The sequence below is a fragment of the Schistocerca cancellata genome, chromosome 9 (genome assembly GCF_023864275.1).
Source record: "Schistocerca cancellata isolate TAMUIC-IGC-003103 chromosome 9, iqSchCanc2.1, whole genome shotgun sequence".
In the NCBI taxonomy this organism is placed as follows: domain Eukaryota; kingdom Metazoa; phylum Arthropoda; class Insecta; order Orthoptera; family Acrididae; genus Schistocerca; species Schistocerca cancellata.
The window spans coordinates 452760991-452782409 of record NC_064634.1 but is presented as its reverse complement, the minus strand read 5'-3'; positions in this window follow the sequence as shown (position 1 = coordinate 452782409).

The window sequence follows — 21419 nt, the reverse complement described above, 5'->3', positions numbered from 1 at the left end:
CACGGCAGGTTTACTGTTACCCGTCGACCATGACATTGACGATGAAACACAGAAATTGCATCCGGATCAATACAAAATTCACAATGCCGATTTCTGACCACAGTATTACCGATTCGAAGAGTATGAACTGTTTCTCGTCCCTGGTTGATCAGTGTTAGACTCCGATGCACCACAGCAGGTTTACTGTTACCCTTCGACCATCACATTGACGATGAAACACAGAAATTGCATCCGGTTTCAATACAAGTTTCGCAATGCTGATTTATATTGATGGTAGTAAAGTTGCGGGGGTCTGTTGTTCGGCTCCACCCTGGGGACTCAGTGTGTGACACCGATGCACAACAGCAAGTTTACTGTAACATTTCGTCCTTGACATTGTCGATGAAACACAGAAATTGCATCCGGTTTCAATACAAAATTCGCAATGCCGACTTCTGTCCACAGGAGTACCATTTCGAAAAGTATGTACATTTGGCTCTTCCCTGGGGACCCAGTGTTAGACTCCGATGCACCGCAGCAGGTTGACTGTTACCCTTCGACCATCACATTGACGATGAAACATAGAAATTGCATCCGGTTTCAATACAAAATTCGCAATGCCGATTTATATTGACGAGAGTAACGTTTCGGGGAGACTATTTTTGGCTCTTCCCTATGGGCTCAGTGTGAGACTCCGAATCACTACAGCAGGTTTACTGTTACCCTTCGACCATCAAATTGACGATGAAACACAGAAATTGCATCCGGTTTCAATACAAAATTCGCAATGCCGATTTATATTGACGAGAGTAACGTTCTGGGGAGCCTGTTCTTTTGGCTCTTCACTGGGGGCTCAGTGTGAGACTCCGATGCACCACAGTAGGTTTACTATTATCTTTCGACCATCACATTGACAATGAAACACAGAAATTGCATTCGGTTTCAATACAAAATTCGCAATGCCGATTTATATTGACGAGAGTAAAGTTTCGGGGAATCTGTTATTTGGCTTTTCCCTGGGGGCTCAGTGTGAGACTCCGACGCACCACAGCAGGTTACTGTTACCCTTCGACCATGACATTGACGATGAAACACTGATATTGCATCTGGATCAATACAAAATTGACAATGCCGATTACCGTCCACAGGAGTACCGTTTCGAAGAGTGTGTAGGTTGGCTCTTCCCTGGGGACCCAGTGTCAGACACCGATGGACCACAGCAGGTTTACTGTTACCCTTCGACCATCACATTGACGATGAAACACAGAAATTGCATCCGGCTTCAATACAAATTTCGCAATGCCGATTTATATTGATGGGAGTAACGTTTTGGGGTCATGTTTTTTGGCTCCTCCCTGGGAAATCAGTGTGTGACACCGATGCACAACAGCAAGTTTACTGTAACATTTCGTCCTTGACATTGTCGATGAAACACAGAAATTGCATCCGGTTTCAATACAAAATTCGCAATGCCGATTTCTGTCCACAGGAGTACCATTTCGAAAAGTATGTACATTTGGCTCTTCCCTGGGGACCCAGTGTTAGACTCCGATGCACCACAGCAGGTTGACTGTTACCCTTCGACCATCACATTGACGATGAAACATAGAAATTGCATCCGGTTTCAATACTAAATTCGCAATGCCGATTTATATTGACGAGAGTAACGTTTCGGGGAGACTATTTTTTGGTTCTTCCCTATGGGCTCAGTGTGAGACACCGAATCACTACAGCAGGTGTACTGTTACCCTTCGACCATCAAATTGATGATGAAACACAGAAATTGCATCCGGTTTCAATACAAAATTCGCAATTCCGATTTATATTGACGAGAGTAACGTTCTTGGGAGCCTGTTCTTTGGCTCTTCACTGGGGGCTCAGTGTGAGACTCCAATGCACCACAGTAGGTTTACTATTATCCTTCGACCATCACATTGACGATGAAACACAGAAATTGCATCCGGTTTCAATACAAAATTCGCAATGCCGATTTATATTGACGAGAGTAACGTTTCGGGGAATCTGTTATTTGGCTTTTCCCTGGGGGCTCAGTGTGAGACTCCGACGCACCACAGCAGGTTACTAATACCCTTCGACCATGACATTGACGATGAAACACAGAAATTGCATCTGGATCAATACAAAATTCACAATGCCGATTTCTGTCCACAGGAGTACCGTTTCGAAGAGTGTGTAGTTTGGCTCTTCCCTGGGGGCCCACTGTCAGACTCCGATGGACCACAGCAGGTTTACTGTTACCCTTCGACCATCACATTGACGATGAAACACAAAAATTGCATCCGGCTTCAATACAAATATCGCAATGCCGATTTATATTGACGAGAGTAACGTTTCGGGGAGACTATTATTTGGTTCTTCCCTGGGGGCCCAGTGTTAGACTCAGATGCACCACAGCAGGTTTTCTGTTACCCTTCGACCATCACATTGACGATGAAACACAGAAATTGCATCCGGTTTCAATACAAAATTCGCAATGCCGATTTCTGTCCACAGGAGTACCATTTCGAAGAGAATGTAGTTTGGCTCTTCCCTGGGGGCCCAGTGTTAGACCCCGATGCACCACAGCAGGTTTACTGTAACCCTTCGTCCATGACATTGACGATGAAACACAGAAATTGCATCCGCTTCAATACAAAATCCGCAATGCCGATTTCTGTCCACAGTAGTTCCGTTTCGTAGAGTTTGTACTTTGGCTCTTCCCTGGCGGCTTAGTGTCGGACTACGATGCACCACAGCAGGTTTACCGTTACCCTTCGACCAACACATTGACGATGAAACACCGAAATTACATCCGGTTTCATTACAAAATTCCCAATGCCGATTTATATTGACGAGAGTAAAGCTTCGGGGAGTCTGTTCTTCGGGTCTTCCCTGGAGGCTCAGTGTGAGACTCCGATGCACCACAGCAGGTTTACTGTTACCCTTCGACCATCACATTGACGATGAAACCCCAGAAATTGCATCCGGTTCAATACAAAATCCGCAATGCCGATTTATATTGACGAGAGTAAGGTTTCGAGGAGTCTGTTATTTGGCTCTTCCATGGGGGCTCAGTGTGAGAATCCGATGCACCACAGCAGGTTTACTGTTACCCTTCGACCATGACATTGACGATGAAACACAGAAATTGCATCCGGATCAATACAAAATTCACAATGCCGATTTCTGACCACAGGATTACCGTTTCGAAGAGTATGAACTTTGGCATTTCCCTGGGGGATCAATGTTAGACTCCGATGCACCACAGCAGGTTTACTGTTACCCTTCGACCACCACATTGACGATGAAACACAGAAATTGCATCCGGTTACAATACAATATTCGCAATGCCGATTTCTGTCCACAGGAGTACTGTTTCGAAAAGAATGTACTTTGGCTTTTCCCTGGGGGCCAAGTGTTAGAATCCGATGCACCACAGCAGGTTTACTGTTACCCTTCGACCATCACATTGACGATGAAACATAGAAATTGCATCCGGTTTCAATACAAATTTCGCAATGCCGATTTATATTGACGAGAGTAACGTTTCGGGGAGACTTTTTTTTGGCTCTTCCCTATGGGCTCAGTGTGAAACTCCGATTCACTACAGCAGGTTTAATGTTACCCTTCGACCATCAAATTGACGATGAAACACAGAAATTGCATCCGGTTTCAATACAAAATTCGCAATGCCGATTTATATTGACGAGAATAACGTTTCAGGGAGCCTGTTCTTTGGCTCTTCCCTGGGGGCTCAGTGTGAGACTCCGATGCACGACAGCAGGTTTACTAGTACCCTTCGACAATCACATTGACGATGAAACACAGAAATTGCACCCGGTTTCAATACAATATATGCAATGCCGATTTATATTGACGAGAGTAACGTTTCGGGGAGTCTGTTATTTGGCTTTTCCCTGGGGGCTCAGTGTGAGACTCCGATGCACCACAGTTGGTTACTGCTACCCTTCGACCATGACATTGACGATGAAACACAGAAGTTGCATCTGGATCAGTACAAAATTCACAATGCTGATTTCTGTCCACAGGAGTACCGTTTTGAAGAGTATGTAGTTTGGCTGCTCCCTGGGGGCCCAGTGTCAGACTCCGATGGACCACAGCAGGTTCACTGTTACGTTTTGACCGTCACATTGACGATGAAACACATATATTCCATCCGGTTTCAATACAAAATTCGCAATGCCGATTTATATTGACGATAGTAGCACTTCGGGGAAACTGTTTTTTGGCTCATCCCTGGGGCTCAGTGTTAGACTCCGATGCACCTCGGCAGGTTTACTGTTACCCTTCGACCATGACATTGACGATGAAACACAGAAATTGCATCCGGATCAATACAAAATTCACAATGTCGATTTCTGAAAACAGGATTACCGTTTCGAAGAGTATGAACTTTGGCTCTTCCCTAGGGGATCAGTGTTAGACTCCAATGCACCACAGCAGGTTTACTGTTACCCTTCGACCATCACATTGACGATGAAACACAGATATTGCACCCGGTTTCAATACAAATTTCGCAATGCCGATTTATATTGATGGGAGTAAAGTTTCGGCGGTCTGTTTTTCGGCTCCTCCCTGGGGGCCCAGTGTTAGACTCCGATGCACCACAGCAGGTTAACTATTACCCTTCGACCATCACATTGACGATGAAACACAGAAATTGCACACGGTTCAATGCAAAATCCGCAATGCCGATTTATATTGTCCAGAGTAAAGTTTCGGGGAGACTGTTCTTTGGCTGTTCCCTGGGGGCTCAGTGTTAGACTCCGATGCACCACGGCAGGTTTACTGTTACCCGTCGACCATGACATTGACGATGAAACACAGAAATTGCATCCGGATCAATACAAAATTCACAATGCCGATTTCTGACCACAGGATTACCGATTCGAAGAGCATGAACTGTTTCTCGTCCCTGGTTGATCAGTGTTAGACTCCGATGCACCACAGCAGGTTTACTGTTACCCTTCGACCATCACATTGACGATGAAACACAGAAATTGCATCCGGTTTCAATACAAGTTTCGCAATGCTGATTTATATTGATGGTAGTAAAGTTTCGGGGGTCTGTTGTTCGGCTCCACCCTGGGGACTCAGTGTGTGACACCGATGCACAACAGCAAGTTTACTGTAACATTTCGTCCTTGACATTGTCGATGAAACACAGAAATTGCATCCGGTTTCAATACAAAATTCGCAATGCCGATTTCTGTCCACAGGAGTACCATTTCGAAAAGTATGTACATTTGGCTCTTCCCTGGGGACATAGTGTTAGACTCCGATGCACCACAGCAGGTTGACTGTTACCCTTCGACCATCACATTGACGATGAAACATAGAAATTGCATCCGGTTTCAATACAAAATTCGCAATGCCGATTTATATTGACGAGAGTAACGTTTCGGGGAGACTATTTTTGGCTCTTCCCAATGGGCTCAGAGTGAGACTCCGAAGCACTACAGCAGGTTTACTGTTACCCTTCGACCATCAAATTGACGATGAAACACAGAAATTGCATCCGGTTTCAATACAAAATTCGCAATGCCGATTTATATTGACGAGAGTAACGTTCTGGGGAGCCTGTTCTTTTGGCTCTTCACTGGGGGCTCAGTGTGAGACTCCGATGCACCACAGAAGGTTTACTATTATCCTTCGACCATTACATTGACGATGAAACACAGAAATTGCATCCGGTTTCAATACAAAATTCGCAATGCCGATTTATATTGACGAGAGTAACGTTCCGGGGAGCCTGTTCTTTGGCTCTTCCCTGGGGGCTCAGTGTGAGACTCCGATGCACCACAGTAGGTTTACTATTACCCTTCGACCATCACATTGACAATGAAACACAGAAATTGCATTCGGTTTCAATACAAAATTCGCAATGATGATTTATATTGACGAGAGTAAAGTTTCGGGGAATCTGTTATTTGGCTTTTCCCTGGGGGCTCAGAGTGAGACTCCGACGTACCACAGCAGGTTACTGTTACCCTTCGACCATGACATTGACGATGAAACACTGATATTGCATCTGGATCAATACAAAATTGACAATGCCGATTACTGTCCACAGGAGTACCGTTTCGAAGAGTGTGTAGGTTGGCTCTTCCCTGGGGACCCAGTGTCAGACACCGATGGACCACAGCAGGTTTACTGTTACCCATCGACCATCACATTGCCGATGAAACACAGAAATTGCATCCGGCTTCAATACAAATTTCGCAATGCCGATTTATATTGACGAGAGTAACGTTTCGGGGAATCTGTTATTTGGCTTTTCCCTGGGGGCTCAGTGTGAGACTCCGACGTACCACAGCAGGTTACTGTTACTCTTCGACCATGACATTGACGATGAAACACAGAAATTGCATCTGGATCAATACAAAATTCACAATGCCGATTTCTGTCCGCAGGAGTACCGTTTCGAAGAGTGTGTAGTTTGGCTCTTCCCTGGGGGCCCACTGTCAGACTCCGATGGACCACAGCAGGTTTACTGTTACCCTTCGACCATCACATTGACGATGAAACACAGATATTGCATCCGGCTTCAATACAAATTTCGCAATGTCGATTTATATTGACGAGAGTAACGTTTCGGGGAGACTATTATTTGGTTCTTCCCTGGGGGCCCAGGGTTAGACTCAGATGCACCACAGCAGGTTTTCTGTTACCCTTCGACCAACACATTGACGATGAAACACAGAAATTGCATCCGGTTTCAATACAAAATTCGCAATGCCGATTTCTGTCCACAGGAGTACCATTTCGAAGAGAATGTAGTTTGGCTCTTCGTTGGGGGCCCAGTGTTAAACCCTGATGCACCACAGCAGGTTTACTGTAACCCTTCGTCCATGACATTGACGATGAAACACAGAAATTGCATCCGCTTCAACACAAAATCCGCAATGCCGATTTCTGTCCACAGTAGTTCCGTTTCGAAGAGTTTGTACTTTGGCTCTTCCCTGGCGGCTTAGTGTCGGACTCCGATGCATCACAGCAGGTTTACTGTTACCCTTCGACCAACACATTGACGATGAAACACCGAAATTGCATCCGGTTTCATTACAAAATTCGCAATGCCGATTTATATAGACGAGAGTAAAGCTTCGGGGAGTCTGTTCTTCGGGTCTTCCCTGGAGGCTCAGTGTGAGACTCCGATGCACCACAGCAGGTTTACTGTTACCCTTCGACCATCACATTGACGATGAAACCCCAGAAATTGCATCCGGTTCAATACAAAATCCGCAATGCCGATTTATATTGACGAGAGTAAGGTTTCGAGGAGTCTGTTATTTGGCTCTTCCATGGGGGCTCAGTGTGAGACTCCGATGCACCACAGCAGGTTTACTGTTACCCTTCGACCATGACATTGACGATGAAACACAGAAATTACATCCGGATCAATACAAAATTCACAATGCCGATTTCTGACCACAGGATTACCGTTTCGAAGAGTATGAACTTTGGCATTTCCCTGGGGGATCAATGTTAGACTCCGATGCACCACAGCAGGTTTACTGTTACCCTTCGACCATCACATTGACGATGAAACACAGAAATTGCATCCGGCTTCAATACAAAATTCGCAATGCCGATTTATATTGATGGAAGTAACGTTTCGGGTGTCTAATTTTCTGCTCCTCCCTGGAGGCTCAGTGTGAGACTCCGATGCACCACAGCAGGTTTACTGTAACCCTTCGATCATGACATTGACGATGAAAGACAGAAATTGCATCCGGTTTCAATACAAAATTCGCAATGCCGATTTCTGTCCACAGGAGTACTGTTTCGAAAAGTATGTACTTTGGCTTTTCCCTGGGGGCCAAGTGTTAGAATCCGATGCACCACAGCAGGTTTACTGTTACCCTTCGACCATCACATTGACGATAAAACATAGAAATTGCATCCCGTTTCAATACAAAATTCGCAATGCCGATTTATATTGACGAGAGTAACGTTTCGGGGAGACTGTTTTTTGGCTCTTCCCTATGGGCTCAGTGTGAAACTCCGATTCACTACAGCAGGTTTACTGTTACCCTTCGACCATCAAATTGACGATGAAACACAGAAATTGCATCCGGTTTCAATACAAAATTCGCAATGCCGATTTATATTGACGAGAATAACGTTTCAGGGAGCCTGTTCTTTGGCTCTTCCCTGAGGGCTCAGTGTGAGACTCCGATGCACGACAGCAGGTTTACTAGTACCCTTTGACAATCACATTGACGATGAAACACAGAAATTGCACCCGGTTTCAATTCAATATACGCAATGCCGATTTATATTGACGAGAGTAACGTTTCGGGGAGCCTGTTCTTTGGCCCTTCCCTGGGGGCTCAGTGTGAGACTCTGATGCAGCACAGCAGGTTTACTGTTACCCTTCGACCATCACATTGACGATAAAACATAGAAATTGCATCCGGTGTCAATACAAAATTCGCAATGCCGATTCATATTGACGAGTGTAACGTTTCGGGGAGCCTGTTCTTTGGCTCTTCCCTGTGGGATCAGTGTCAGACTCCGATGCACCACAGCAGGTTTACTGTTACCCTTCGACCAACACATTGACGATGAAACACATAAATTGCATCCGGTTCAATACAAAATCCGCAATGCCGATTTATATTGACGAGAGTCAGGTTTCGAGGAGTCTGTTATTTGGCTCTTCCATGGGGGCTCAGTGTGAGACTCCGATGCGCCACAGCAGGTTTACTGTTACCCTTCGACGATCACATTGACGATGAAAAACAGAAATTGCATCCGGTTTCAATACAATATACGCAATGCCGATTTATATTGACGAGAGTAACGTTTCGGGGGTCTGTTATTTGGCTTTTCCCTGGGGGCTCAGTGTGAGACTCCGATGCCCACAGCAGGTTTACTATTACCCTTCGACCGTCACATTTGCGATGAAACACAGAAATTGCATCCGGTTTCAATACAAAATTCGCAATGCCGATTTATATTGATGGGAGTATTGTTTCGGGGGTCCGTTTTTCGGCTCCTCCCTGGAGGCTCAGTGTGAGACTCCGATGCACCACATCAGGTTTACTGTAACCCTTCGATCATGACATTGACGATGAAACACAGAAATTGCATCCGGTTTCAATACAATATACGCAATGCCGATTTATATTGACGAGAGTAACGTTTCGGGGAGTCTGTTATTTAACTTTTCCCTGGGGGCTCAGTGTGAGACTCCGATGCACCACAGCAGGTTACTGCTACCCTTCGACCATGACATTGACGATGAAACACAGAGATATCATCTGGATCAGTACAAAATTGACAATGCCGATTTCTGTCCACAGGAGTACCGTTTCGAAGATAATAAAGTTTGGCTGCTCCCTGGGGGCCCAGTGTCAGACTCCGATGGACCACAGCAGGTTCACTGTTACCCTTCGACCGTCACATTGACGATGAAACACAAATATTCCATCCGGTTTCAATACAAAATTCGGAATGCCGATTTATATTGACGAGAGTAACGTTTCGGGGAATCTGTTCTTTGGCTCATCCCTGGGGGCTCAATGTTAGACTCCGAGGCACCTCAGCAGGTTTACTGTTTCCCTTCGACCATGACATTGACGATGAAACACAGAAATTGCATCCGGATCAATACAAAATTCACAATGCCAATTTCTGAAAACAGGATTACCGTTTCGAAGTGTATGAACTTTGGCTCTTCCCTAGGGGATCAGTGTTAGACTCCAATGCACCACAGCAGGTTTACTGTTACCCTTCGACCATCACATTGACGATGAAACACAGAAATTGCACCCGGTTTCAATACTAATTTCGCCATGCAGATTTATATTGATGGGAGTAACGTTTCGGGGGTCTGTATTTCGGCTCCTCCCTGGGGTCTCAGTGTGAGAATCCGATGCACCATAGTAAGTTTACTGTAACCCTTCGACCATGACATTGACGATGAAACACAGATATTGTAGAAGGTTTCAATACAAAATTCGCAATGCCAATTTCTGTCCACAGGAGTACCGTTTCGAAAAGTATACACTTTGGCTCTTCCCTGGGGGCCCAGTGTTAGACTCCGATGCACCACAGCAGGTTTACTGTTACCCTTCGACCATCACATTGACGATGAAACACAGAAATTGCACCCGATTCAATACAAAATCCGCAATGCCGATTTATATTGACGAGAGTAAGGTTTCGAGGAGTCTGTTATTTGGCTCATCCCTGGGGGCTCAGAGTGAGACTCCGATGCACCACAGTAGAATTACAGTTGCCCTTCGTCCATGACATTGACGACGAAACACAGAAATTGCATCCTTATCAATACAAAATTCACAATGACGATTTCTGACCATAGGATTACCGTTTCGAAGAGTATGAACTTTGGCTCTTCCCTGGGGGATCAGTGTTAGACTCCGATGCACCACAGTAGGTTTACTGTTACCCTTCGACCATCACATTGACGATGAAACACAGAAATTGCATCCGGTTTCAATACAAAATTCGCATTGCCGATTTATATTGATGGGAGTAACGTTTCGGGGGTCTGTTCTTCGGCTCCTCCCTGGGGGCTCAGAGTGAGACACCGATGCACCACAGCAGGTTTACTGTAACCCTTCGTCCATGACATTGACGATGAAACACAGAAATTGCATCCGGTTTCAATACAAAATTCGCAATAACGATTTAAATTGACTAGAGTAACGTTTCGGGGGGTTTGTCTTTTGGCACTTCCCAGGGAGCTCAGTGTAAGACTCCGATGCACCACACCAGGTTTACTGTTACCCTTCGACCATCTCATTGGCGATGAAACACAGAAATTGCATCCGGTTTAAACACAAAATACGCAATGCCGATTTATATTGACGAGAGTAACGTTTCGGGGAGTCCGCTACTTGGCTCTTACCTGGGGGCTGAGTGTAAGACTCCGATGCACCACAGCAGGTTTACTGTTACCCTTCGACGACGACATTGACGATGAAACACAGAAATTGCATCCTGTTTCAATACGAAATTCGCAATAACGATTTAAATTGACTAGAGTAACGTTTCGGGGAGTCTGTCTTTTGGCACTTCCCAGGGAGCTCTGTGTAAGAGTCCGATGCACCACACCAGGTTTACTGTTACCCTTCGACCATCACATTGACGATGAAACACAGAAATTGCATCCGGTTCCAATACAAAATACGCAATGCCGATTTATATTGACGGGAGTCACGTTTCGGGGAGTCTGTTTTTCGGCTCTTCCCTGGGGGCTCAGTGTGAGACTCCGATGCACCACAGCAGGTTTACTGTTACCCTTCGACCATGACAATGACGATGAAACACAGAAATTGCATCCGGATCAATACGAAATTCACAATTCCCATTTCTGACCCCTGGGTTACCGTTTCGAAGAGTATGAACTTTGGCTCTTCCCTGGGAAAACAGTTTTAGACTCTGATGCACCACAGCAGGTTTACTGCTACCCTTCGACCGTCACATTGACGATGAAACACAGAAATTGCATCCGGTTTCAATACAAATTTCGCAATTCCGATTTATATTGATGGGAGTAACGTTTCGGGGGTCTGTTTTTCGGCTCTTCCCTGGGGGCTCAGTGTGAGACTCCGATGCACCACAGCAGGTTTACTGTTACCCTTCGACCATGACATTGACGATGAATCACAGAAATTGCATCCGGTTTCAATACAAAATTCGCAATGCCGATTTCTGTCGACAGGAGTATCGTTTCGAAAATTATGTACTTTGGCTCTTCCCTGGGAGCCCAGTGTTAGACTCCGATGCACCACAGCAGGTTTACTGTTACCCTTCGACCATCTCATTGACGATGAAACATAGAAATTGCATCCGGTTTCAATACAAAATTCGAAATGCCGATTTATATCGACGAGAGTAACGTTTCGGGGAGACTATTTTTTGGCTCTTCCCTGGGGGCCCAGTGTTAGACTCCGATGCACCACAGCAGGTTTACAGTTACCCTTCGACCATGACATTGACGATGAATCACAGAAATTGCATCCGGTTTCAATACAAAATTCGCAATGCCGATTTCTGTCCACAGGAGTACCGTTTCGAAGAGTATGTAGTTTGGCACTTCCCTGGGGGCCCAGAGTTAGACTCCGATGCACCACAGCAGGTTTACTGTTACCCTTCGACCATCACATTGACGATGAAACACAGAAATTGCATCCGGTTCAATACAAAATCCGCAATGCCGATTTATATTGACGAGAGTAAGGTTTCGGGGAATCTTTTATTTGGCTTTTCCCTGGGGGCTCAGTGTGAGACTCCGATCCACCACAGCAGGTTACTGTTACCCTTCGACCATGACATTGACGATGAAACACAGAAATTGCATCTGGAACAATACAAAATTCACAATGCCGATTTCTGTCCACAGGAGTACTTTTTCAAAGAGTATGTAGTTTGGCTCTTCCCTGGGGGCCCAGTGTCAGACTCCGATGCACCACAACAGGTTTACTGTTACCCTTCGACCATCACATTGACGATGAAACACAGAAATTGCATCCTGTTTCATTACAAAATTCGCAATGCCGATTTATATTGACGAGAGTAACGTTTCGGGGATTCTGTTACTTGGCTCTTCCCTGGGGTCTCATTGTGAGACTCCGATTCACTACAGCAGGTTTTCTGTTACCCTTCGACCACGACATTGACGATGAAACACAGAAATTGCATCCTGTTTCAATACGAAATTCGCAATAACGATTTATATTGACCAGAGTAACGTTTCGGGGAGTCTGTCTTTTGGCACATCCCAGGGAGCTCAGTGTAAGACTCCGATGCACCACAGCAGGTTTACTGTTACCCTTCGACCATCTCATTGACGATGAAACACAGAAATTGCATCCGGTTTAAACACAATTTACGCAATGCCGATTTTTATTGACGAGAGTAACGTTTCGGGGAGTCTGTTATTTGGCTTTTCCCTGGGGGCTCAGTGTGAGACTCCGATGCACCACAGCAGGTTTACTGTAACCCTTCGACCATGATATTGACGATGAAACGCAGAAATTGCATCCGGTTTCAATACAAAAATCGCAATGCCGTTTTCTGTCCACAGGAGTACCGTTTCGAAAAAGATGTACTTTGGCTCTTCCCTGAGGGCCCAGGATTAGTCTCCGATGCACCACAACAGGTTTACTGTTACCCTTCGACCATCACATTGACGATGAAACACAGAAATTGCATCCGGTTTCAATACAAAATACGCAATGCCGATTTATATTGACGAGAGTAACGTTTAGAGGAGTCTGTTTTTTGGCTCTTCCTTGTGGGCTCAGTGTGAGACTCCGATGCACCACAGCAGGTTTACTGTTACCCTTCGACCATGACATTGACGATGAAACACAGAAATTGCATCCGGTTTCAATACAAAGTTCGCAATAACGATTTCTGTCCACAGGAGTTCCGTTTCGAAGAGTATGTAGTTTGGAACTTCCCTGGGCTCCTAGTATTAGTCTCCGATGCACCACAGCTGGTTTACTGTTACCCTTCGACCACCACATTGACGATGAAACACAGAAGTGGCATCCGGTTTCAATACAAAATTCGCAATGCCGATTTATATTGATGGGGGTAACGTTTCGGGGGTCTGTTTTTCGGCTCTTCCCTGGGGACTCAGTGTGACACTCCGATGCACCACAGCAGGTTTACTCTTACCCTTCGACCATCACATTGACGATAAAACACAGAAATAGCATCCGGCTTCAATACAAATTTCGCAATGCCGATTTATATTGATGGGGGTAACGTTTCGGGGGTCTGTTTTTCGGCTATACCCTGGGGGCTCAGTGTGAAACTCCGGTGCACCATAGCAGATTTACTGTTACCCTCCGACCATCACATTGACTATGAAACACAGAAATGGCATCCGGTTTCAATACAAAATTCGCAATGCCGATTTATATTGTCGAGAGTAACGTTTCGGGGAGTCTGTTTTTCGGCTCTTCCCTGGGGGCTTAGTGTGAGACTCCCATGCACCACATTAGGTTTACTGATACCCTTCGACCATCACATTGACGATAAAACACAGAAGTTGCATCCGGTTTCTATACTAAATTCGCAATGCCGACATATATTGGGGAGAGTAACGTTTCAGGGAGCCTGTACTTTGGCTCTTCCCTGGGGGCTCAGAGTGTGAATCCGATGCACCACAGCAGGTTTACTGTTACCCTTCGACCATGACATTGACGATGAAACACAGAAATTGCATCCGGATCAATATAATATTCACAATGCCGATTTCTGACCACATTAGTACTGTTTCGAAGAGTATGAAGTTTGGCCCTTCCCTGGGGGATCAGTGTTAGACTCCGATGCACCACAGCAGGTTTACTGTTACCCGTCGACCATGACAATGACGATGAAACACAGATATTGCATCCGGTTTCAATACAAAATTCGCAATGCCGATTTCTGTCCACAGGAGAACCGTTTCGAAAAGTATGTACTTTGGCTCTTTCCTGGGGTCCCAGTGTTAGACTCCGAAGCACCACAGCTGGTTTACTGTTACCCTTCGACCACCACATTGACGAAAAAACACAGGAATTGCATCCGGTTTCAATACAAAATTCGCAATGCTGATTTATAATGACGAGAGTAACGTTTCAAGGAGTCTGTTTTTTGGCTCTTCCATGGGGGCCCTGTGTGAGACTCCGATGCACCACGGCAGGTTTACTGTTACCCTTCGACCATTACATTGACGATGAAGCACAGAAATTGCTTCGTGTTTCAATACAAAATTCGCAATGCTGATTTATATTGACGAGAGTAACGTTTCGGGGAGCCTTTTTCTGGGTCTTCCCTGGGGGCTCAGTGTGAGACTCCAATGCACCACAGCAGGTTTACTGTTACCCTTCGACCATCACATTGACGATGAAACGCAGAAATTGCATCCGGTTTCAATACAAAATTCGCAATGCCGATTTATATTGACGAGAGTAACGTTTCGTGGAGTCTGTTATTTGGCTTTTCCCTGGGGGTTCAGAGTGAGACTCTGATGCCCAATGCAGGTTTACTGCTACCCTTCGTCCATGACATTGACGATGAAACACAGAATCTGCAACCGGATCAATACAAAATTCACAATGCCGATATCTGACCTCAGGAGTACCGTTTCCAAGAGTATGAATTTTGGCTCTTCCCTGGGGGATCAGTGTTAGATTCCGATGCACCACAGTAGGTTTACTGCTATCTTTCGACCAATACATGGACGATGAAACACAGGGATTGCATCCGGTTTCAATAGAAATTTCGTAATGCCGATTCATATTGATGGGAGTAACGTTTCGGGGGTCTGTATCTCAGCTCTTCCCTGGGGGCTCAGTGTGAGACTCCGATGCACCACAGCAGGTTTACTGTTACCCCTCGACCACCACATTGACGATGAACCACAGGAATTGCATCCGGTTTCAATACAAACTTCGAAATGCCAATTTATATTGACGAGAGTAAAGTTTCGGGGAGTCTGTTCTTTGGCTCTTATCTGGGGTCTCAGTGTGAGATTCCGATGCACCACAGCAGGTTTACTGTTACCTTTCGAACATCACATTGACGATGAAACACATAAATAGCAACCAGTTTCAATACAAAATTCGAAATGCCGATTTTTATTGACGAGAGTAACATTTCGGGGAGTCTGTTTTTTGGCTCTTCCCTGGGGGCTCAGTGTGAGACTCCGATGCACCACAGCAAGTTTACTGTTACCCTTCGACCATCACATTGACGATGAAACACAGAAATTGCATCCGGTTGCAATAAAAATTTCGCAATGCCGATTTATATCGACGACAGTAACTCTCGGGAAGTCTGTCTTTTGGCTCTTACCTAGGGGCTCAGTGTGAGACTCCGATGCACCACAGCAGGTTTACTGCTACCCTTCGACCATCCCATTGACGATGAAACACAGAAATAGCATCCGGTTTCAATACAAAATTCGCAATGCCGATTCCTGTCCACAGGAGTACCGTTTCGAAGAGTATTTAGTTAGGCTCTTCCCTGGGGGCCCAGTGTTAGACTCCGATGCACCACAGCTGGTTTACTGTTACCCTTCGACCACCACATTGACGATGAAACACACGAATTGCATCCGGTTTCAATACAAAATTCGCAATGCTGATTTATATTGACGAGAGTAACGTTTCGGGGAATCTGTTTTCTGTGTCTTCCCTGGAGGCTCAGTGTGAGAGTCCAATGCACCACAGCAGGTTTACTGTTACCCTTCGACCATCACATTGACGATGAAACGCAGAAATTGCATCCGGTTTCAATACAAATTTCGCAATGCCGATTTATATTGATGGGAGTAACGTATCGGGGGTCTGTTTTTCGGTTCTTCCCTGGGAGCTCCGTGTGAGACTCCGATGCACCACAGCAGGTTTACTGTTATCCGTCGACCATGACAATGACGATGAAACACTGAAATTGCATCCGGTTTCAATACAAAATACGCAATGCCGATTTCTGTCCACAGGAGTACCATTACGAAAAGTATGAAGTTTGGCCCTTCCCTGGGGGATCAGTGTTAGACTCCGATGCACCACAGCAGCTTTACTGGTACCCATCGACCACCACATTGACGATGAAACACAGGAATTGCATCTGGTTTCAATACAAAATTCGCAATGCCGATTTATATTGACGAGAGTAACTTTTCGGGGAGTCTGTTTTTTTTTACTCTTCCCTTGGGGCTCAGTGTGAGACTCCAATGCACCACAGCAGGTTTACTGTTACCCTTCGACCATCACACTGACGATGAAACACAGAGATTGCATCCGGTTTCAATACAAATATCGCAATGCCGATATATATTGTGGAGAGTAACGTTTCGGGGAGTCTGTTATTTGGCTTTTCACTGTGGGCTCAGTGCGAGACTCCGATGCACCACAGCAGGTTTACTGTTACCCTTCGACCATTACATTGACGATGAAACACAGAAATTGCATCCGGATCAATACAATATTCACAATGCCGATTTCTGACCACAGTAGTACCGTCTCGAAGGGTAAGATGTTTGGCCCTTCCCTGGGGGATCAGTGTTAGACTCCGATGCACCACAGCAGGTTTACTGTTACCCTTCGCCCATCACATTGACGATGAAGCACAGAAATTGCATCCGGTTTCAATACAAATTTCGCAATGCCGATTTATATTGATGGGAGTAACGTATCGGGGGTCTGTTTTTCGGCACTTCCCTGGGAGCTCCGTGTGAGACTCCGATGCACCACTGCATATTTACTATTATCCTTTACCCATCACATTGGCTATGAAACACAGAAATTGTATCCGGTTTCAATACAAAATTCGCAATGAGGATTTATATTGACGAGAGTAACGTTTCGGGGAATCTGTTTTTCGGCTCTTCCCTGGGGGCTTAGTGTGAGACTCCGATGCACCACAGAAGGTTTACTGCTATCCTTCGACCATTACATTGACGATAAAACACAGAAATAGCATCCGGTTCCAATACAAAATTCGCAATGCCTATTTCTGTCCACAGGAGTACCGTTTCGAAGAATATGTAGGTAAGCTCTTCCCTGGGGTCCCAGTGCTAGACTCCGATGCACCACAGCTGGTTTACTGTTACCCGTCGACCATGACAATGACGAAGAAACACAGATATTGCATCCGGTTTCAATGCAAAATTCGCAATGCCGATTTCTGTCCACAGGAGAACCGTTTCGAAAAGTATGTACTTTGGCTCTTCTTTGGGGGCCCAGTGTTGGACTCCGATGCACCACAGCAGGTTTGCTGTTACCCATCGACCACCACATTGACGATGAAGGACAGGAATTGCATCCGGTTTCAATACAAAGTTCGCAATGCCGATTTATATTGACGAGAGTAACGTTTCGGAGAGTCTGCTTTTTGGCTCTAACCTGGGGGCTCAGTGTGAGACTCCGATGCAACACAGCAGGTTTACTGTTACCGTTCGAACATCACATTGACGATAAAACACAGAAATAGCAACCGGTTTCAATACAAAATTCGAAATACCGATTTTTATTGACGAGAGTAACATTTCGGGGAGTCTGTTTTTGGCTCTTCCCTGGGGGCTCAGTGTGAGACTCCGATGCACCACAGCACGTTTACTGTTACCCTTCGACCATCACATTGACGATGAAACACAGAAATTGCATCCGGTTTCAATAAAAAATTCGCAATGCCGATTTATATCGACGAGAGTAACGTTCGGGAAGTCTGTCTTTTAGCTCTTACCTGGGGGCTCAGTGTGAGACTCCGATGCACCACAACAAATTTAATATTACCCTTCGACCATCACATTGACTATGAAACACAGAAATTGTATCCGGTCTTAAAACAAAATTCGCAATGCCGATTTATATTGACGAGAGTAAAGTTTCGGAGAGTCTGTTTTTCGGCTCTTCCCTGGGGGCTCAGTGTAAGACTCCGATGCACCACAGCAGATTTACTGCTACCCTTCGACCATCACATTGACGATGAAACACAGAAATGGCATCCGGTTTCAATACAAAATTCGGAATGCCGATTTCTGTCCACGGGAGTACCGTTTCGAAGAGTATTTAGTTAGGCACTTCCCTGGGGATCCAGTGTTAGACTCCGATGCACCACAGCTGGTTTACTGTTACCCTTCGACCACCACATTTACGATGAAACACAGTAATTGCATCCGGTTTCAATACAAATTTCGCAATGCCGATTTATATTGGTGGGTGTAACGTATCGAGGGTCTGTTCTTCGGCTCTCCCTGGGAGCTCCGTGTGAGACTCCGATGCACCACAGCAGGTTTACTGTTACCCGTCGACCATGATAATGACGATGAAACGCAGATATTGCATCCGGTTTCAATACAAAATTCGCAATGCCGATTTCTGTCCACAGGAGAACCGTTTCGAAAGGTATGTACTTTGGCTCTTTCCTGGGACCCAGTGTTAGACTCCGATGCACCACAGCAGGTTTACTGTTACCCTTCGACCACCACATTGACGATGAACCACAGGAATTGCATCCGGCTTCAATACAAAATTCGAAATGCCGATTTATAATGACGAGAGTAAAGTTTCGGGGAGTCTGTTCTTTGGCTCTTCCCTGGGGGCTCAGTGTGAGACTCCGATGCACCACAGCAGGTTTACTGTTACCTTTCGAACATCACATTGACGATGAAACACAGAAATAGCAACCAGTTTCAATACAAAATTTGAAATGCCGATTTTTATTGACGAGAGTAAAATTTCGGGGAGTCTGTTTTTTGGCTCTTCCCTGGGGGCTCAGTGTGAGACTCCGATGCACCACAGCACGTTTACTGTTACCATTCGACCATCACATTGACGATGAAACACAGAAATTGCATCCGGTTGCAATAAAAATTTCGCAATGCCGATTTATATCGACGACAGTAACGCTCGGGAAGTCTGTCTTTTGGCTCTTACCTAGGGGCTCAGTGTGAGACTCCGATGCACCACTGCAGGTTTACTGCTACCCTTCGACCATCCCATTGACGATGAAACACAGAAATAGCATCCGGTTTCAATACAAAATTCGCAATGCCGATTTCTGTCCACAGGAGTACCGTTTCGAAGAGTATTTAGTTAGGCTCTTCCCTGGGTCCCAGTGTTAGACTCCGATGCACCACAGCTGGTTTACTGTTACCCTTCGACCACCACATTGACGATGAAACACGGGAATTGCATCCGGTTTCAATACAATATTCGCAATGCTGATTTATATTGACGAGAGTAACGTTTCGGGGAGTCTGTTTTCTGTGTCTTCCCTGGGGGCTCAGTGTGAGACTCCAATATACCACAGCAGGTTTACTGTTACCCTTCGACCATCACATTGACGATGAAACGCAGAAATTGCATCCGGTTTCAATACAAATTTCGCAATGCCGATTTATATTGATGGGAGTAACGTATCGGGGGTCTGTTTTTCGGTTCTTCCCTGGAAGCTCCGTGTGAGACTCCGATGCACCACAGCAGGTTTACTGTTATCCGTCGACCATGACAATGACGATGAAACACTGAAATTGCATCCGGTTTCAATACAAAATACGCAATGCCGATTTCTGTCCACAGGAGTACCATTACGAAAAAATGAAAATTGGCCCTTCCCTGGGGGATCAGTGTTAGACTCCGATGCACCACAGCAGGTTTACTGTTACCCTTCGACCATCACACTGACGATGAAACACAGAGATTGCATCCGGTTTCAATACAAATATCGCAATGCCGATTTATATTGTGGAGAGTAACGTTTCGGGGAGTCTGTTATTTGGCTTTCCACTGGGGGCTCAGTGAGAGACTCCGATGCACCACAGCAGGTTTACTGTTACCCTTCGACCATTACATTGACGATGAAACACAGAAATTGCATCCGGATCAATAAAATATTCACAATGCCGATTTCTGACCACAGTAGTACCGTCTCGAAGGGTAAGATGTTTGGCCCTTCCCTGGGGGATCAGTGTTAGACTCCGATGCACCACAGCAGGTTTACTGTTACCCTTCGCCCATCACATTGACGATGAAGCACAGAAATTGCATCCGGTTTCAATACAAATTTCGCAATGCCGATTTATATTGATGGGAGTAACGTATCGGGGGTCTGTTTTTCGGCACTTCCCTGTGAGCTCCGTGTGAGACTCCGATGCACCACTGCATATTTACTATTATCCTTTGCCCATCACATTGACTATGAAACACAGAAATTGTATCCGGTTTCAATACAAAATTCGCAATGAGGATTTATATTGACGAGAGTAACGTTTCGGGGAATCTGTTTTTCGGCTCTTCCCTGGGGGCTTAGTGTGAGACTCCGATGCACCACAGAAGGTTTACTGCTATACTTCGACCATTACATTGACGATGAAACACAGTAATTGCATCCAGTTTCAATACAAATTTCGCAATGCCGATTTATATTGATGGGAGTAACGTATCGGGGGTCTGTTTTTCGATTCTTCCCTGGGAGCTCCGTCTGAGACTCCGATGCACCACAGCAGGTTTACTGTTATCCGTCGACCATGACAATGACGATGAAACACTGAAATTGCATCCGGTTTCAATACAAAATACGCAATGCCGATTACTGTCCACAGGAGTACCATTACGAAAAGTATGAAGTTTGGCCCTTCCCTGGGGGATCCGATGCACCACAGCAGGTTTACTGGTTCCCATCGACCACCACATTGACGATGAAACACAGGAATTGCATCTGGTTTCAATACAAAATCCGCAATGCCGATTTATATTGACGAGAGTAACGTTTCGGGGTGTCTGTTTTTTTTTTACTCTTCCCTTGGGGCTCAGTGTGAGACACCGATGCACCACAGCAGGTTTACTGTTACCCTTCGACCATGACATTGACGATGAAACACAGAAATTGCTTCGTGTTTCTTTACAAAATTCGCAATGCTGATTTATATTGACGAGAGTAAC